The sequence below is a fragment of the Hemicordylus capensis genome, chromosome 6 (assembly GCF_027244095.1).
Source record: "Hemicordylus capensis ecotype Gifberg chromosome 6, rHemCap1.1.pri, whole genome shotgun sequence".
NCBI classification, from domain to species: domain Eukaryota; kingdom Metazoa; phylum Chordata; class Lepidosauria; order Squamata; family Cordylidae; genus Hemicordylus; species Hemicordylus capensis.
In genome coordinates this window covers 123,166,024-123,182,704 of record NC_069662.1, presented here as the reverse complement: position 1 = coordinate 123,182,704, position 16,681 = coordinate 123,166,024, and the positions used below count along the sequence as shown (strand labels likewise).

The 16,681-nt window shown below is 43.3% G+C and overlaps 1 long non-coding RNA gene across 1 annotated transcript; it reads right to left on the bottom strand.

Annotated features, from left to right (window-relative positions):
* Window positions 1-8,716: 8,716 nt before the first annotated feature.
* LOC128329446 (uncharacterized) lies at window positions 8,717-15,816 on the bottom strand. Its single transcript, XR_008309653.1, has 3 exons — window positions 15,761-15,816; window positions 14,697-14,890; window positions 8,717-8,838 (listed from the first exon to the last, which is right to left on the bottom strand). It is a non-coding gene; the product is annotated as an uncharacterized LOC128329446 (long non-coding RNA).
* Between the last annotated feature and the right edge of the window lie 865 nt (window positions 15,817-16,681).

The following is a 16,681-nucleotide window of genomic DNA, read 5'->3' as shown; positions in this document are numbered from 1 at the left end:
GCTGGTGCACTTCTATTAGCCGGGACTTTAATAACATCTGAATAGGGCTCATGTGGTACTGGTCCTTCTGATTTGAGAACTAACTGCTGGCTTGTGACATTAGTTTTTATGGCATCTGATGCTCAGAAGCGTAACTAGATGTGATTTTGAACATGTAGTTTGATCCCGTGTTCTTTTTACTAAATAGTAGCCACAGCCGCCCAATCCAGATAGGAGCCACAGTCTCGGGGAGGGGATTTAATACTGCTCCATCACAGGCTCAGTATGTATCTGGCCTCTCTATGGCTACTGTTTGATCAGAGAAAAAATATGTGGCAATTGTCCCATAAGTCCAGGGAATAGTTGTTGCCAGCAAAAGAGTGATGCCATCAGATACCACGACGATGCCTTTCTATATATAAGTCATTTAACTCTATATGCCTTTCTATAATCCCTGCTAACTTGGCAAAGAGGCACCGTCTAATGTGGTGATTCTCTTTATTTAGCTGGGGGAGAGTAACTGGCCCTATCCACCCCCAGCACAGTACCTCCAGTGACTGTTGCTGGTGTCTTTTTTTGCTTTTTAGACTTTTTAGCCCTTTGGGGACAGGGAGCCACCTTATCTTATTTATTTATTATTTCTCTGTGTAAACCACCCTGAGCCATTTTTGGAAGGGTGGTATAGAAATCGAATTAACAACAACAACAACAACAAAAATGTCTTTAAAATAACAAAATACAAAGATCTACAAATTGAAATTGAAAGGCTGTGGCAGAAGAAGTCCAAAATCATCCCAGTGGTAACTGGTGCCCTAGGTGCAATTCCAAAACAACGTGAAGAGCACCTCAGCACCATAGGGGCCACAGAAATCACGATCAGCCAATTACAAAAAGCAACTTTACTAGGAACAGCCTATATTCTGCGACAATATCTATAACAACCGCAACAACACTGACAATAAAATTCAGGCATCCCAGGTCCTTGGGAAGGACTCGATGTCTGGATAAAACAAACCAGTCAATAACACCTGTCTGACTGTGTAAATAAATAATAATAACAATAAATAAATAAATAAATAAGTACAGTGTACAGGCTGGATGCCATGGCCTGCCTCAGATGACATATTTCAATTGTTTGTTAGGAAATTTTGCCCCAGGATTCTCTCATTTAAGTAACTGACCATTGTTTCTGATTGAGTAGATGACTGGCATCCCTATTGGCTTCCTGTATCTGTATATAAGAAATGCAAACATTAAAGGAAGTATCACAGTGGACAGTAAGCAACCATTTCCTAAACCAAACACATCTGTGTGATTGTATCTGATAGGTTTAGTCCATGATGCCCCCAAGTTTTAATGCATTTTTGGCTGCTTAACATTATAAAGATCATGTCCTTATGCATTTTCAGTGGAGACAAGAATAATATAACGATACAATGTTTAAAAATATATTTTTAAAAAGATGTTTGTGACACAATAACAATTATCTTTTGTGTCTTCCAAGCAGGAAAAGCCCTCTGTAACTATCACACAGAATGTGATATTCCTTTGCGTACAAGAAACAGAGGATATCTGAATTAATTGTGGATATCTGGAAAGCAGACTGGCTCGCTTTCAATATTCTTATCTTTGAAGAATGCTCAAGAAGGAAGGGCAGAGTGTTGACTGAAATTTCACATGTCATGTGAATGTCTTTTCATTTTGTGGACTTGAAAGAACCATTTCCTGTTTTATCTTTCCATTCAAAGTTTTTCTGTTGTCTGTCGAAGAAGAAGAAGAAGAAGAAGAAGAAGAAGAAGAAGAAGAAGAAGAAGAAGAAGAAGAAGAAGAAGAAGAAGAAGAAGAAGATATGATGACCTTGCAATGATTTTGTAAGGTCAAAATCAATCTATTTCATAACAGTTAATGGACCCAGAATTGTACAGTTGTATCCATTATCTAATGCAGTGTTCTCCATTGTAAGGCCCAGTGGCCAGTGATGGCCCACATCAACTTTAAGTGCAGCCCTCTGAATAATCATTTATTGGGCCTGTGCGAAGCTTCAGCCAAATCTCAATACTCTGCACAGTCTTTCTGGCACCATGTGAAGGTAACCTTTCCCACCATGCAGTGCTGTGCTTTGCCCAGCACAGGGGCTTCCTTTAAGGGAAATAGAGCCCCTGCACTGGGCGTGTGCATGAATCGATTTTTTCATTTTGATTTGTACCCAAATCGAAACACCCCCAATTTGTTTTGGGCCCAAATCAAATTGCTACCAGAAAATCTACTCTCAGAACATCTCAGAAACAACAAAACCCTGTACCCCATGGGCTTGTGGGTGGTTGACACCCTATGTGTTAGCACCACCACTCACTCTGGGGCCCCCTGAGCCCCCCAAGTGGAGTTATGGGGCTGATGACATCCCCATTATTCCCTATGGGGGGAAATCATAAGGATGTGCAAACTTCAGAAATTCTTTAAATCACCCCTTTCACCAATTTATTTGAAATCTGGGTGGTAGCAGGCACCCATTGGGGCACTACCACTCGAACCACAATTTTTTCCCCGAAGCCCCATTTCTGCCCCAAATCTGCCCCAAAGACATGCCAACTTCAGAAATTCTTTAAAAATCACCCCTGAAATCTGTGTGGTAGCAGGCACTCATTGGGGCACTACCACCTGACCCACTGTGGCACTCTTGGGAGGCACCCACAGGCAGAAGTGTTCATTGTCTGTCCCCATTGTCCCATAGGGTGGATGCAGCACACATCAACAACTACAGAAGAGCTTTGCAAAGAACAAGGTTTCCAAAGGTCGCACGCATCCACTGTGTCACTCACCACATCCACTGTGTCCCACCATCCCCCCCAACAGAAATGCAATCGATCTGCACACAACAGTGTGAAACAACAACAATGAAATGCACTGCCCCATGTGCCCCCTCCCAATGCAGAGTAACAGCAGCAGCCAGCAACAAGCAAGCAAGCAAGCAAGTGTGATATCACAGATGCAGCAGACTAGGGTCAACAACAGCATCAAATGTGCCCTCCCTCCCCCAAGCATTTTTCATCCACAAGCAACAGACACAGCTACATCTGTGGCACCCGGCCATAAAAGCAGGTTAAGTAAAGATGCAAAACATTCTGCCAGTGGAACAGCGAGGTTTGGCCCCACTCCCACCTACACAAGAGCACACATTTTTGGCGCTTTTTTTTTTTACATTTCCACAATGGATCGGAGCCTGTGGCACCAGCACAATCTATTGTAGATGCAAGCAATCTAGTTTGAATAAAAATTATGATGATGCTAGACATCACAATATGACGCAATCTTCATTGCAAAGAAATCCACACACACAGAACTTGTCCTGTGCCCATCCATGAGGTCCCCAAAATATAAGGCACAACAACAAACCAAGGCATTTGAATTGCATTATATATATATATATATATATAGCTAGACTTGAGATTAGGTAGGGAGGAAACATAGTATACCTGTGCATGTGTGCTTTGTGAAAGGGTTAGTGGGTTTAGGGTAAATTTTTGCCATGGCCTCAGAATGCTGTGTGCTCTAAGTCTGTGTGACAGACATGTGAGGGCACCAGCTGAAAGCTCATCCTTGGTCATGGATGTGTGTGTGTGGTGTGTGGGTAGGTGGGTGCATGTGTGTATGTGCTGCTGCTTCAATCACAGTCCTTCCAAGGGTGAAAAAGCTAAGCAAAGTATCATACAACAAACATTAAAGAGACAAGTGAAAGCCACAATATCAAATGGAAATGCATGAACAACTCATCATCAGATAATCAGCATCAGCATCATATTATTACATTCATCATTTTCATATCCGCATCAGTTCAATAGTCAATGAAAGCAATTCTTCCATATCAGCATGCATCTTCCAAACCCTCCTTCCTGCCTGCACCCCACACCCCCAACCACAGCTTCTGTGGATGGGTGGTGGTGGTGGTGATGCTGGGCCATAGTGGCGCCAGGCCAGGACGTCCTACCCACCTCCATCATGGGCCTTGTGGTGTCATGCATGGTTGAAACAAATCAAACAATATTCAGCATTCAAGGGAAACAAAACAAACCCTCTGTGACAGTGTGCTGTGCTCCTCACTTGTATGTGTATAGTTCAACATAAGCATGTGTGAAACATAACATTCCAGAGATGTTCCTGTGCCTTCACACGCAGCAGCCTGCCTCTGTGATGGATGGTGTGCCGCTTCTGCCTTCTGGCCCTCAGGACTGGGCAAGTGAGTGCTCCTGCAAGAGGGAGGGATCCACAGATGTATGCTGCTGAGAGTGACTACAACTCCCATTGTCCCTAGTTTCAATGGTGGCCAGCCACTGCAACAGTGGAGAATGGAAGTTGTAGTCTCTCTCAGCAACATCTGGAGAACCCCTCCCTGATCCAGGGAGCACTCACTTGTCCTAGCCCTGCCAGCAGAGCAGCAGTGCCCCATCTCACCATTCACGGTGATGGAGAACAACCTCTCGCTCGAGACACTGGTTGGCGGGCACGAGAGGAACCGACCAGCAACAGTTGCCAAGTCTGGCTAGACATGGCCACTCGTTGACCAAAACTGGCACGGCTCCATATCCCCGCCTTCCAGTTGGGGGTGGGGGTAAATGGGTGCAGTGATGAGGTAGAGTGTGTCCCCACTCAGAGCCTGTAGGCTGCTGGGCAGGGAACAGATACAAATATAGGCTGCTGCTGGACTTGGGGGGTGGCTGAAGACTTTATTTGTTTAAAGGCTGCAGCTGGGGGTGGGTGGGTGGTAAACTAAATGGGTGCAGGGAGGAGGCTAAAGTGTGTGCCCACTCAGAGCCTGTAGGCTGCTGGGCAGAGAATATTAATACTGATATATTATGGGCACAGAGGGCTGGAGGACAGGCTTCTTTTTAAAAAATGCAAAAAATATATATTTAGAATGGGAAAAAAGACAGAATTGTTTTTTAAAACCACGAGGCTATGCTACCCTTCTAATCACCTACTAGTACTAGCGAACGGGAATCCCTCCCACAGACAGAACCCCTGTTTAAACTTCTTTTAAACTGAACAACACACAACTTTTAAAATTCAATTACAACCCCAAACCCTCCAAACAGGAAACTAAACCCCAATAATACACAATTCCAGAGATGTGCTGTGTGTGTGTGTGTGTGTGTGTGTGTGTGTGTGTGTGTGTGTGTGTTAAAATGGGTACTCACTCAGTCTAGGACTTCACTCACATTGTGTGCAGTTGTCCACGTCTGTGGTCTGGTCTCTGCTGAATCTACTCTTCCTTCTTCAATCTTCTCCTTCTTCAGTCTTCAGATTTGGGGCTGGGGCAAAAGCCTGTAAAATTGGGGGGAAGGGGTGTCTGGCCAGGTGGCCAGTGACCACAGGGGCTCTGGGGCTGGGGGCTGGCACAGACAGCAGGCACAGGCAGGCAGTGATTCTCTCAGCAGCAGGAAGGGGGTGAAAAAAGAATTCTCTTTTCTTATCTATTCCTGAATCAGCAGCAGGAACAAAAAAGCAGTGCAGCAGAGAATCTACTCCAGGCTGGCATGCAGCAGGGGCAGGCAGGCTGGGTGGCAAGGCAGGCTGGGCTCAGGCTGGCAAGGCAGAAGGCAATAGGCAAAGCAAAGCAAAGCAAAGCTCGCTCTCTCCTTCCACGAGGCAGAAAGGCAGAATGGTGGCTGCTGCCTCTTTAAATCTATTTGAAAATCCCTCCTTGAACTCCTCCACACTCTTACCCTTTATTTGACCCTTCCCCTGGCCAATGTGGAGTCAGTCAGCACTAGCAAGAGCCAATCTGGAACCAGGAGGGAATCGTCAGCAGATCAGCCCATGCTTTCGTTCACCAATCTGAAGCTTGGAAGGGCAAGAAATTCAAAACGACGTCAAAGCACAACACGGAGATCACCACAAAATGAAGGTCCGAAACAACAAAACACTCAGCTCTGAAATTCAGGTGATTTGTTTTGGACCCAAATCTGGCCGGGCTAGCAGAGGGGCAATGTGTTTTTTATACAAATCGCCTGAAACAGGTAGATTCGGGTACAGATCATTCTATACCTGAAACATTTCACACATCCCTACCCTGCACCATCTTGGAAGACATGCACAGAGTGTTGGGACGTGTAGTCCTTCCCAGTGCTTTCCTTCAAGAACTCTTAAGAGATGGCCCCATCTCTCTTAAATGGCCCTCCAAGCACTGAGAAAAGCACAGTACTGCATAGAGTTCAGCACCATGGGAAATGACTCTAACAATGAAGTCCCCCCCCCACCAAAGTGGCCCCATGCTTAAAAAGCAGTGAAGATAATTTATCTAATGTGATGGTGCCACATATATTTTTCAATTTCTTGGTGTGGTGGAGATGTGCAGGATCTATCTAAACACTTCAGAACTAAAACTTCAAAATCTTTGTGTTAATCCAGCTTTTGTGATTTATTTGGTAAGAGAAAGCCATTAATTGACAGGTGGTCAATTGTGATTATTTTAACGAAAGGTGGTATATAAATTTAACAATAAAAAATAAAAATGTAACAATAAAAGGTGGAGGGAATGTATAGGGGTGTGAAGATCTGTCTCAGTGTCTGTATAGTCACTGAAAGTCTGAATGGAGCTTATACACTTACATCAGTATATGCAAATACTTTTTCCATGGGACTAGGGACTTTGCAAAAGAAAAGGTTCCCAGCTACATACATAGCCTATTTATTTATTAAATGTGTCCCATCATGTTTCTAAAAAGAACCAAGGCAGCTCACAACAATAAATTAAAAAAAGCATAATAAAAATATAAAAAGAAAAGTAATAAAATCATCATAATACTGCATGTCAATAAAGCCACCAACTTAAAAACAGAGCAGCCAAAAGTAATTGTTATTAAAAACAGCAGAAGCCATTTATAAAACATCAAAAAGCAAGGGAGGCCTGCTGGAATATATCTGGTAGGTTCTTTAGTTTTTAGTTTTTATAATTCTCAGTTTTTAGATTTTAAAATAACTTTAATTTGCACTTAATACTGATGGTGGTTTTTAACCTAACTTTTAATTTGTTTATTCAATTTGTTTAATTTTATTACTTTTATTGTATACTGTATCTATTTTATTGTTGTGAGCTGCCCCAAGCAGTAGTGTACTGGAGGGGTGGGAATGAATGAATGAATGAATGAATGAATGAATGAATGAATAAATAAATAAATAAATAAATGGCATTGGTCACAAGGCCACTTAAGATAAGGCCATAGTTGTAACGGCCGCTATGAACTCCTGAGTTGATCCTGACAAATTGGTTCCAAAGTGAACATTAAAGTCCCCTAGAACTATCAGTCTGGTAGACTCCAATGCCAAGTCAAGTCAGCTCAGTTAGGGCCTCTGTTGGGCAGCAGGGTGAATGGTACACCAAAGGAAGTCCCAGTCTATCCTTGGTCTCCAGATGTAGGCACACACACTCATTACAGGCCAATTCTCTGACCAGAACCCTGGTAAGGGAGATATTATTCATATACATCACACCACTCCTCCTTCCTGCCCATGTTCTCTCACCTGCTCCTCAACAGAGTATCCTGCAGGAAGAAGCTGAGCCCAAACTGGACCACTAGCCTCCCCCATCCAGGTCTCTTTAATACATACCAGGCATCTACCAAGCTTGGCCAATGCAGAAGCTTCATGCTATGTGCCCATGCACATTCCCTTCTGTGCCTAAAGAAGAGCTTGAACCCACATAGTCCACAATAGCTCAGCAGGCTTGGTCCCAGTCTCAGATCTCAAGATTAGGAGATTACATGTGTGACCACTGTAAGATATTCCCCTTAGGGGATGGGGACACTCTGGGAAGAACATATGCATGCATGAAGATGGTTCTAAGTTCCCTTCCTGGCATCTCCAAGATAGGGCTGAAAGAGATTCCTGCCTGCAACCTTAGAGAAGCCACTGCCAGTCTTTGTAGACAATACTGAGGTAGATAGATCAATGGTCTGACTCGGAATAAGGTAGCTTCCTATGTTCCTAAATCAAATAATTTTTATTTAATGTGTTTGTGGATCAGGCAGCCTTTTGATAATCTATGAGGACAACAAAATGAGTTTCTCAGGAGTACACAGTACAAATAATAGATACCCATTCTTAAAATAAATGAAATGTCTATTTCTCGCTTCTGACCTTGCAGATCTAATTAGTTTGAGTAACCCGTTCCATCAACATATTAGGTTGTTCCATCACTGTCAGATGACCTCTTTTGTCTTAATCTGTCTTCCTTTATCTTGGCAGCACAACATACAGAAAGATTCTTCCGGGTAATTGCCCGCCTTTCTGTTCCATAGAATATCTGCACGTTAATAAGGCAACTAGTTTCTACCACATGATTACAGGAAATCTGTCACAGATGTTTCAGTTGTGGGAAGTCAGATTTGTGTGTATGTGCTCCAGGAACTGTATGATAGCGAAAAAGGGAGATTTGTTTGTAAGCTCTCCTCCCTCATTGCTGCTGATCACAAAGTCTTAGACACCAAAGCATCAAGAAGTGAACCGAAACTTGGCAAGGGGGTATGTAGTAAGTGTTAAAATGAATAAGTGAACAGGGGATATAGAACAGTCAAGTAGAACCAGATCTTTCTTGAAATGGTTACAGGAGAATGGGAAATGCTTTTCATATGTGCTGGAATGGTTAGCTGAAGCCGCAGATACTTTCACATTAGTCTCCATTATTGAAAACAAATTAATTTTATTGGGTCCCTATACCTTTAGCAATGTTTAGGATAAATCAGCAGGACACACCTGCTCAGCTGCAGTTCAAATCCAATGTTATTTCCGAGCGTGAAACTAATAGCTTCCATCTGCTGAACCAATCATTTCCACCAGATCTTGAGGCTTGGTCCACAAGAAGCTCTGCAAAACAGCGGATGATCTTGAGATAATCAGGAAAAGAGCATTTATGAGAGACAGCAGAGGGAAAAGCATTCATGGATCCCATCGGAATACTTCACGGCCTCATATTGTTTCTGATGAGTATTTATTTACAGCACAGACGTCAGTGACATTTATTGTATTTGAAGATGTCTTTCATGTCTTTTACACTATTTCCTACTACCCAGTGTTAGGACAGGTTTGCATGATTAGCTTTTGTGAACTTAGCAGTTGCTGTGCTGACTCATGCCACTGGAGTAACCTGCCTGTCTTTCTACAATTGTATCTAAGGTATGGCTAAGAAAAAAAGAAAGAAAGGGGAGGTGGTGCCATTTGGTGCTCAACTTCAGGCAGAAAAATAGGCAGGCACCATAATATATGTGTGGAGGGGAACTCCTGCAAAGAGCTTATGACTTAATGATAGTCTTAGCTCATGGAGGTCCTTTTGTTCTTTCGACAACTAAACAAATTAGGATGAGAGTCAATGGGCTCATGCACACAGTCAAATGGGGGGTGGGCTGGAGGGGAGGCATGTTCCCATCCTATGCCTCCCAGATGACCCAAACCCCCATTTGGGTTTACCTGCCCAACATCCACATGATCGGGCTGCTGCCGCCTGCCTGCTGCATGCTCTGGGAATGTAAACAAACCGGGTCCTCCACTATCCCACAATGTACCACATGAGCAGAAGAGAGGAAGAACTGTAGCAGCTTCTCTTTCTATGACCTTGCAAGCCACAGGACTCTTTGATAAAAATAGCCACTGGCAGTAGAAGCTGCTTTTATAGCCGATAGTCCATGCAGACGACCAAACCCAAAGGAAGGAGAGCCGCTGTTTTTCTCCTACATCAGTTTGGACCTGAGTAACAAAGCCAGATTACCCAGTCCAAATGGGGTGGGTGTGAGAGAGTTCCATGGGCCCAGATAACTGAAAAAAGCTGGGTTCACCTTGTCTTACCCAGCAATTAAGCTTGTGAGAGAAGCCCTAATGTTGTTCCAGGTCACACAGTGATTTTGTCTTTATGCTTTTAGAGCCCCAGTCTGACTGTGGAGTCACTTTGAATACATTTCCTGCACCTTTCAGAAGGCTCTAAACAATTATTGCTTTAAGTGGGATTTCAGCCTTAGAAAAACACATTTTGTCCAGTAGTACAAAGTGCACTGTACTGCGATGTCAGACTAGGTTTTTTTAATGAAGGAATGTGTCTGTGGATATTCATGATCTGTTCTTGTACTTGCATCTTTTAATGATCTCCTGATGTCTCATGGAAAACATATTTTAAAATTATGTTAGGAAATGTTCACCTGTCTAGAGTTCATTTTCCCTTTTCTTTTTATTACTGCAAATTGCTCCTTAAATACAGGATGCTTGGTACTGAGGAGGCAGTCTAGTCCCTTTTATTCAAACTATATTGTCCAGAGCCGTTTGGATGGGGCCGTATATAAATGTAACAAACAACCCCCCTCAAAAAAACTTCATTTGATTATTGAGATTGTAATGCTATCCACACTGCCTAAAATTTAAATTTTTCCAGTAGATGGGAAAGCTGGTGCTATCAGATAAGTATGACGCATGGTAACAAAGGAAGCAGGGGCATAGCTATAATTGAAATGGGGTGGGGGTCACTTGGCCCCTCCCACCTCCCCAACTCACTGGCACACTAGCTCGATTCAGACATTATGATGTATGAGTGTACAGATGTCTGGCTCATGCATGTGTTTGTGTGAATGATTGTACCTGTATGTATTCATTTTAAAAGTGAACCTGGATACAGGCTCTTCAAATGCATGGTACAGACAGGAAGTGTATTTCTGTACCTGAGTTCAGCATAGCATGTGAATGACTAGTTCTATGAGTGTTGAATATAATGTATGAATTTATGTTTTTAAAAATATGTGATATATCTGAACCAGGGGAACCAGGGGAATGCACATGTGAAGTGTCTGCATGTGTGGGGAGTGTGTGATGATATTTGCTGAGTAAGAGAAAGGGCGAGTCACCTAATGATGCAGTGGGGAAATGCTTGACTAACAAGCAAAAGATTGCCAGTTCGAATCCCCACTGGTACTATATTGGGCAGCAGCGATATATGAAGATGCTGAAAGGCACCATCTCATACTGCGTGGGAGGAGGCAATGGTAAACCTCTCCTGTATTCTACCAAAAGAAAACCACAGGGCCCTTTGGGTGCCAGGAGTTGAAATCGACTTGATGGCACACTTTAAGAGGATGGGCATGTTGAGAATGCAAAGATGCAGAGAAGGAGAAGAAGGGGGAGAAGAAGGATGACAGGGACCCATCTTGACCTTTGTCCCAGGGCCCTCTCCAACTTTGCTATTGTTATGGACCATGGACCATTCCGTCCAATTGCTTCATTCATTTTGACCCACAAGTGAACAGAACCACTCTGGCTATCGCTAGAGGCCCAAATATGAACTTTGGGAGACTGATGAGCCAAGAAAGCTGTTTGCTTAGAGACATTGCTGCAAATGCCTCTTGGAATTGTTTTACTGCCTATGGGCCATTTGGCCTTTCTCTTTGAGATGTGTATTGCCTTTTGAGATGCTCATCTGTTGTATTCCTGGCTGAATTGCTGGTATCCTACCTAAATTGATTGTAACTAGATAATTCCCAACTTCCCCATATATCTTTTGTCCTTTCTCCCCCTAAATTGCCTACTGAGACAAAAAGAAAAATCCCAGAGACATGATAGAAAGCAGTTAAGCGAAAGCTGTGGTTTTACACTTCGAGGAACAAGGTGACAGTGTGGACAATGGCAGAACACATTCCCTGCTTTGATAAGGATTCAAGGCATAAGGGAGGTCCTGTCTATGCTAATTGATGAGACTGAGGGCCTGGAATATGGATCTGTCCAATGACAGCGCATGGAGAACAAATACAAATGTGACAAAAATGGACTGAAACCATAAATTAGTCAGAGAAGGAAAAACTATAAAAGGAAGAGACTGCCAAACATTCTGGGTCAGACAACCACGGAGTCCCCGGATCAATGGAAAGTCCTTGCACTCTGTTCTGCCAAACTGTGAGTCTATTTGGACAATGTACTCAAGTATCTGCCTGGCTGACAGCCGACACCCATCTCTGGCAATGGACCTTCAATGAATTCTGCCAATTCCTTTCCTTTTTTCTCTCCCTTCCTATCCAGCAAAACTCTTACCAGCTAGCTTGCTTGATTCCTTTATACACTCTTCCCATTCTTCTTAGTAAAAGCTTTAAAGGAACTTTCTGAGTGTTTCTTGAGTTTCTCTCCACAATAGCCAACACAAACAAGAAATCCAAGCAAGGCTGTTTGCCAGATTCCTAGTGTGTGTGCTGGGCATGCTGCAGATCATGTGCAGACTGCCCTAGGAGGCCTGGAGCATAACAGTATGCCCCTGAAAGGAAGACAGTCTATATATGAAAAACACCAAGACCAACTTACTAGTCATAAAAAAGAGCCTTGAAGAATACGTGACTGTAAAAGTTCATTGGTGCAACTTGTTGGAATTGCAATAGCAACTGGATTATTTCTAGCCAAAAAGTGAAGGGTTAACCTTACATTAGCATTTAATTAACTTCTGAAAGGAGGTGAGAAAATTGATATGTAGATTTTGATTCCTGCACTATAGCACACTGACTTCTCTCTTTCCATCCAAGTAAACATGCAACTCAGCTTTCTCATCCAGCAGTACCATTCAGTTTGACCAAGTTTTTCCTATTTAATGTTGGCTCAGAGTAGTTTCTTACAATTATGAGACATAACTCCATGTGGATTTTTCTGAACCAAACTCTGCTGACACAACTGAGGTGCAACTCTTTTATTTTCACCCCAGCAAGTGTCTTGTTTAGATACTGTCAACTTGCGATTGAGATTCTTACCCTGATAGGCCAGATTCTATAGTGGACAAAAATGAATTGATTTCTGTTGCATTTTTACCAACCTGGCCCAGAGCAAACCTAAATTAGCCACAGCTATTCAAAACAATGGCTTTATGTGGTACTGAGCTCTGTATTACTATTATAATATATTTTTTAATATATTTGTATATACCTCCCAAAATGCAAGTCTCTGGGCGGTTTACAACAAAACAATAATAATAATTAAAAAAAAGTAAAAAGGTCAAAACATTGCAACAATTTAAAATTTACTTACTTACTTAATTCAATTTCTATACCGCCCTTCCAAAAACAGCTCAGGGCGGTTTACACAGAGAAATAATAAATAAATAAGATGGCTCCCTGTCCCCAAAGGGCTCACAATCTAAAAAGAAACATATGATAGACACCAGCAACAGTCACTGGAGGTATTGTGCTGGGGGTAGATAGGGCCAGTTACTCTCCCCCTGCTAAATAAAGAGAATCACTACGTTAAAAGGTGCCTCTTTGCCAAGTTAGCAGGGGTTTAAAAAATTTAAAACATTAAAAATATTAAAAGCCATCAAACTATTAAAACAGTATCGAATGAAAAGCCTGGGTGAACAAATGTGCCTTGACAGCCATTTTAAAAGTTGTAAGAGATGGGGAGGCTCTTATTTCAGCAGGGAGCATGTTCCAAAGACTCAGGGCAGCAACGAAGAAGGCCTGTCCCCGAGTAGCCACCAGATGAGCCGGTGGCAACTGCAGACGAACCTCTCCAGATGATCTCAGTGGGCGATGTGACTCATAGCAAAGAAGACTAGTAGTGTGCACGGATCGGTTCGGAGGCCATTCTACTGGCCTCCGAACCGGTCCGGACAAGGGGTGGTTTTAGTTCGGGAGGGTTAGGGTGGGGGGGTCCATTAAGGGCGGGGGGGGCTTTACTCACCCCTCCCGCGCTTTGCTGCTTCGGCGCCATAATTACTTTAAAAAATGCGCCGCAGAATCATATGCCGCTCCGGGGCTCCTTGACTTCAAAATCGGGCGGCAGGATACTTCCCTGCCGCCCCCAAAGCCCCCTCAAGCCATTTGAGCTCTTTAAATCTCGCCCCGGACCGAGTGCTAAAGCGCTCGGGCGGGCGGCGGGGAGATGTCCGCCCGCCCGCCCGCCCCCTTCCCTGCCTTCTGCGAAGTGCAGGGAGCCTTCTGCGCACGCGCGCGCAGAAGGCTCCCTGCTTCTGCGCACGCGCGCGCAGAAGGCTCCCTGCACTTCGCAGAAGGCAGGGAAGGGGGCGGGCGGGCGGACGGACATCTCCCCGCCGCCCGCCCAAGCGCTTTAGCACTCGGTCCGGGGCGAGATTTAAAGAGCTCAAATGGCTTGAGGGGGCTTTGGGGGCGGCAGGGAAGTATCCTGCCGCCCGATTTTGAAGTCAAGGAGCCCCGGAGCGGCAAATGATTCTGCGGCGCATTTTTTAAAGTAATTATGGCGCCGAAGCAGCAAAGCGCGGGAGGGGTGAGTAAAGCCCCCCCGCCCTTAATGGACCCCCCCACCCCAGTGCCGAGCCGCAGGTCCGCGGTCCGGTGCACACCCCTAAAGAAGACATTCTCTTAAATACCCAGGGCCTAAGTTGTTAAGGGCTTTATAGGTTATAGCCAAAACCTTGTATTTCACCTGGAAACTTATCAGCAGCCAGTGTAGATCTTTTATGATAAGAGTGATATGATCTATGTAGGCCTGACTCCTGTATGCTGGGGGGGAAATTAGCAATTGAGGTAGAGTAATCTCTATATTAACAAATCAGATGTGTTCATTTTTGCTTTGGACTTGCATTTTGATAGAATTCGTGCGGTAAATCTGAGCATTCTTCTCACACATTCTGCGTGAATATTCTTCAGACTGGTAGTTTCCTCCCACTCACCCCCAGTTCAGTCTTATGCTGGCATACATACTCTACTATAAAAGGATAAAAAATGAATCTCAGTTACCGTGTCATTTCTTTCCAATATATCCTACAGCTAAGCGGGAATGGTGCTATTGGCCCTAATCCACAGCAATAGTAAACTTGGCAGTTTTCTGTTGTCTAAGTAAAAGCTTGATGAGATGTCTGAAGTAATTCCTTGTTAAATGTTGGCATAGCAGTAAAGCCTTGCTTTTCAGAGCCAGTTAGTCCTTTGAGATGCTGAAACATATAAAAACATTTGATAAACATGAAACCTGAGTCTTGATGTAATTCAGCCCAAGCAGCTGTGCTCTAAGCAAGAAGTTGTAGCTGGAGAGGCAGCTCCCTGAAATGAGTTACTGGAGATATCTGGACTTATTTTAGACATGTATGGAATAGAGAAAATATGAAGCAAGATGGCTGCAGTTTAGACAGCCATCTAGTACAACTGCTGTAAGATGGATTTCTAGTACTATAGACTATAGTATAACAAAAAAGCTGAGTTTTCTGTTAGGGAAATTAAATTAAAATGAAATGCGGATCTAACCGGTAGTATATTTATTTTTGATTAATTTGTTTGATTTCAATACCACCCTTCCAAAAATGGCTCAGGGTGGTTTACAAAGACAAATAACAAATAAATAAGATGGATCCCTGTCCCCAAAGGGCTCACAGTCTAAAAAGAAACATAAGATAGACACCAGCAACAGTCACTGGAGGTACTGTGCTAGGGGTGGATAGGGCCAGTTATTTCCCCCCTGCTCAGTAAAGAGAACTATCACATTAAAAGGTGCCTCTTTGCTAAATTAGCAGGGGCCTTTTGATGAAGGAACTTCTTCCCCATCCCTTTTTAACAAGCAACAGCCTCAATACATTTATTCAAAGAGATTCCTATCTCGCCAAAAGTGACCCAAGAAAATACATGATTTATAACAAGAACTCCTCATATTCACATAGGCCACATTCACAGGTAATGGCTAACTGGAGTTAAACGTGGCTGAGGTTTTAATTTCATTGGCTGACAACAATACTACAATCCAGTTCATGGCTGCAATTTTTGCAAGAGAAGGTGTTCCTAAACAACTAGTGACTGACAATGGTACAGCTTACCTCATCTGAAACTGAGCAATATATGCATAACCATGGGATAAAGATAAGACTATTTCCTTGTACCATCCTCGAGGGAATGGCTTAGTGGAAAGAATAAACAGGTTAGCAAAGGAAAGTTTACAACTGGCTACTATGCAACAACAACCCTGGAAAGAGGCAGTCCGTGGAAGTCTATTTGCTTATCGAACTACGCCTCATTCCACACAAGAAAATCACCTTTCAAACTCCTGAGAAGATACAAAACTACCACCAAACTTACTCAGTGGCAACAACTGATAAGTCTTTCAATGCCATCTCACTCTGAGGATGCAGAGATTTGTGATCGGGTAAGGGAGAAGCAACAAAAATACAAAAGGTATGTGGATCAGAAATGGAGTATGAAACAGTGAATGTTTCAACTGGGGGACCTTGTTTGAGTATGGCTGCCTTATAAAGTGAGAATGGGATGTTTTTGATATTCTGGATCAAAACAAATAATCAAAATCCGAGGAGGTTTTGTCATATTGGACAATGAAAGAAATGGAACAGTTTGAGACTTTTCAGCATGCAGACTATTAGAAAAGAGGGAAGAGAGTCTGGTTTTGAGAGAGGAACTAGAGAGGCCTTTGATCTTGCCACTAGTTTTGAATTCACAGAGGAGGCTGATGAAAGTAATGGACAATCCTTGGTACCAGAAAAAATATCACTAACAGCTCCTGTGCCAGAGAATCCAAGACTTAGGAGAAGTGTGCATGACAGGAGACCACCTAAAAGACTTCATGATCTTGTCCCTGAATGCTAAATTCTGGTTGTTTTAAAGGGGAGGGACGTGTTGTATTCCCTTCCCTTTATGGACGTTTAGACGTTTCTAAACATAATCCCGTAAGCGGGGTGGGGGTGGGGGGTGGAGACAGAAAGGAAAGGGGAGGAGAAGGAGAAAAT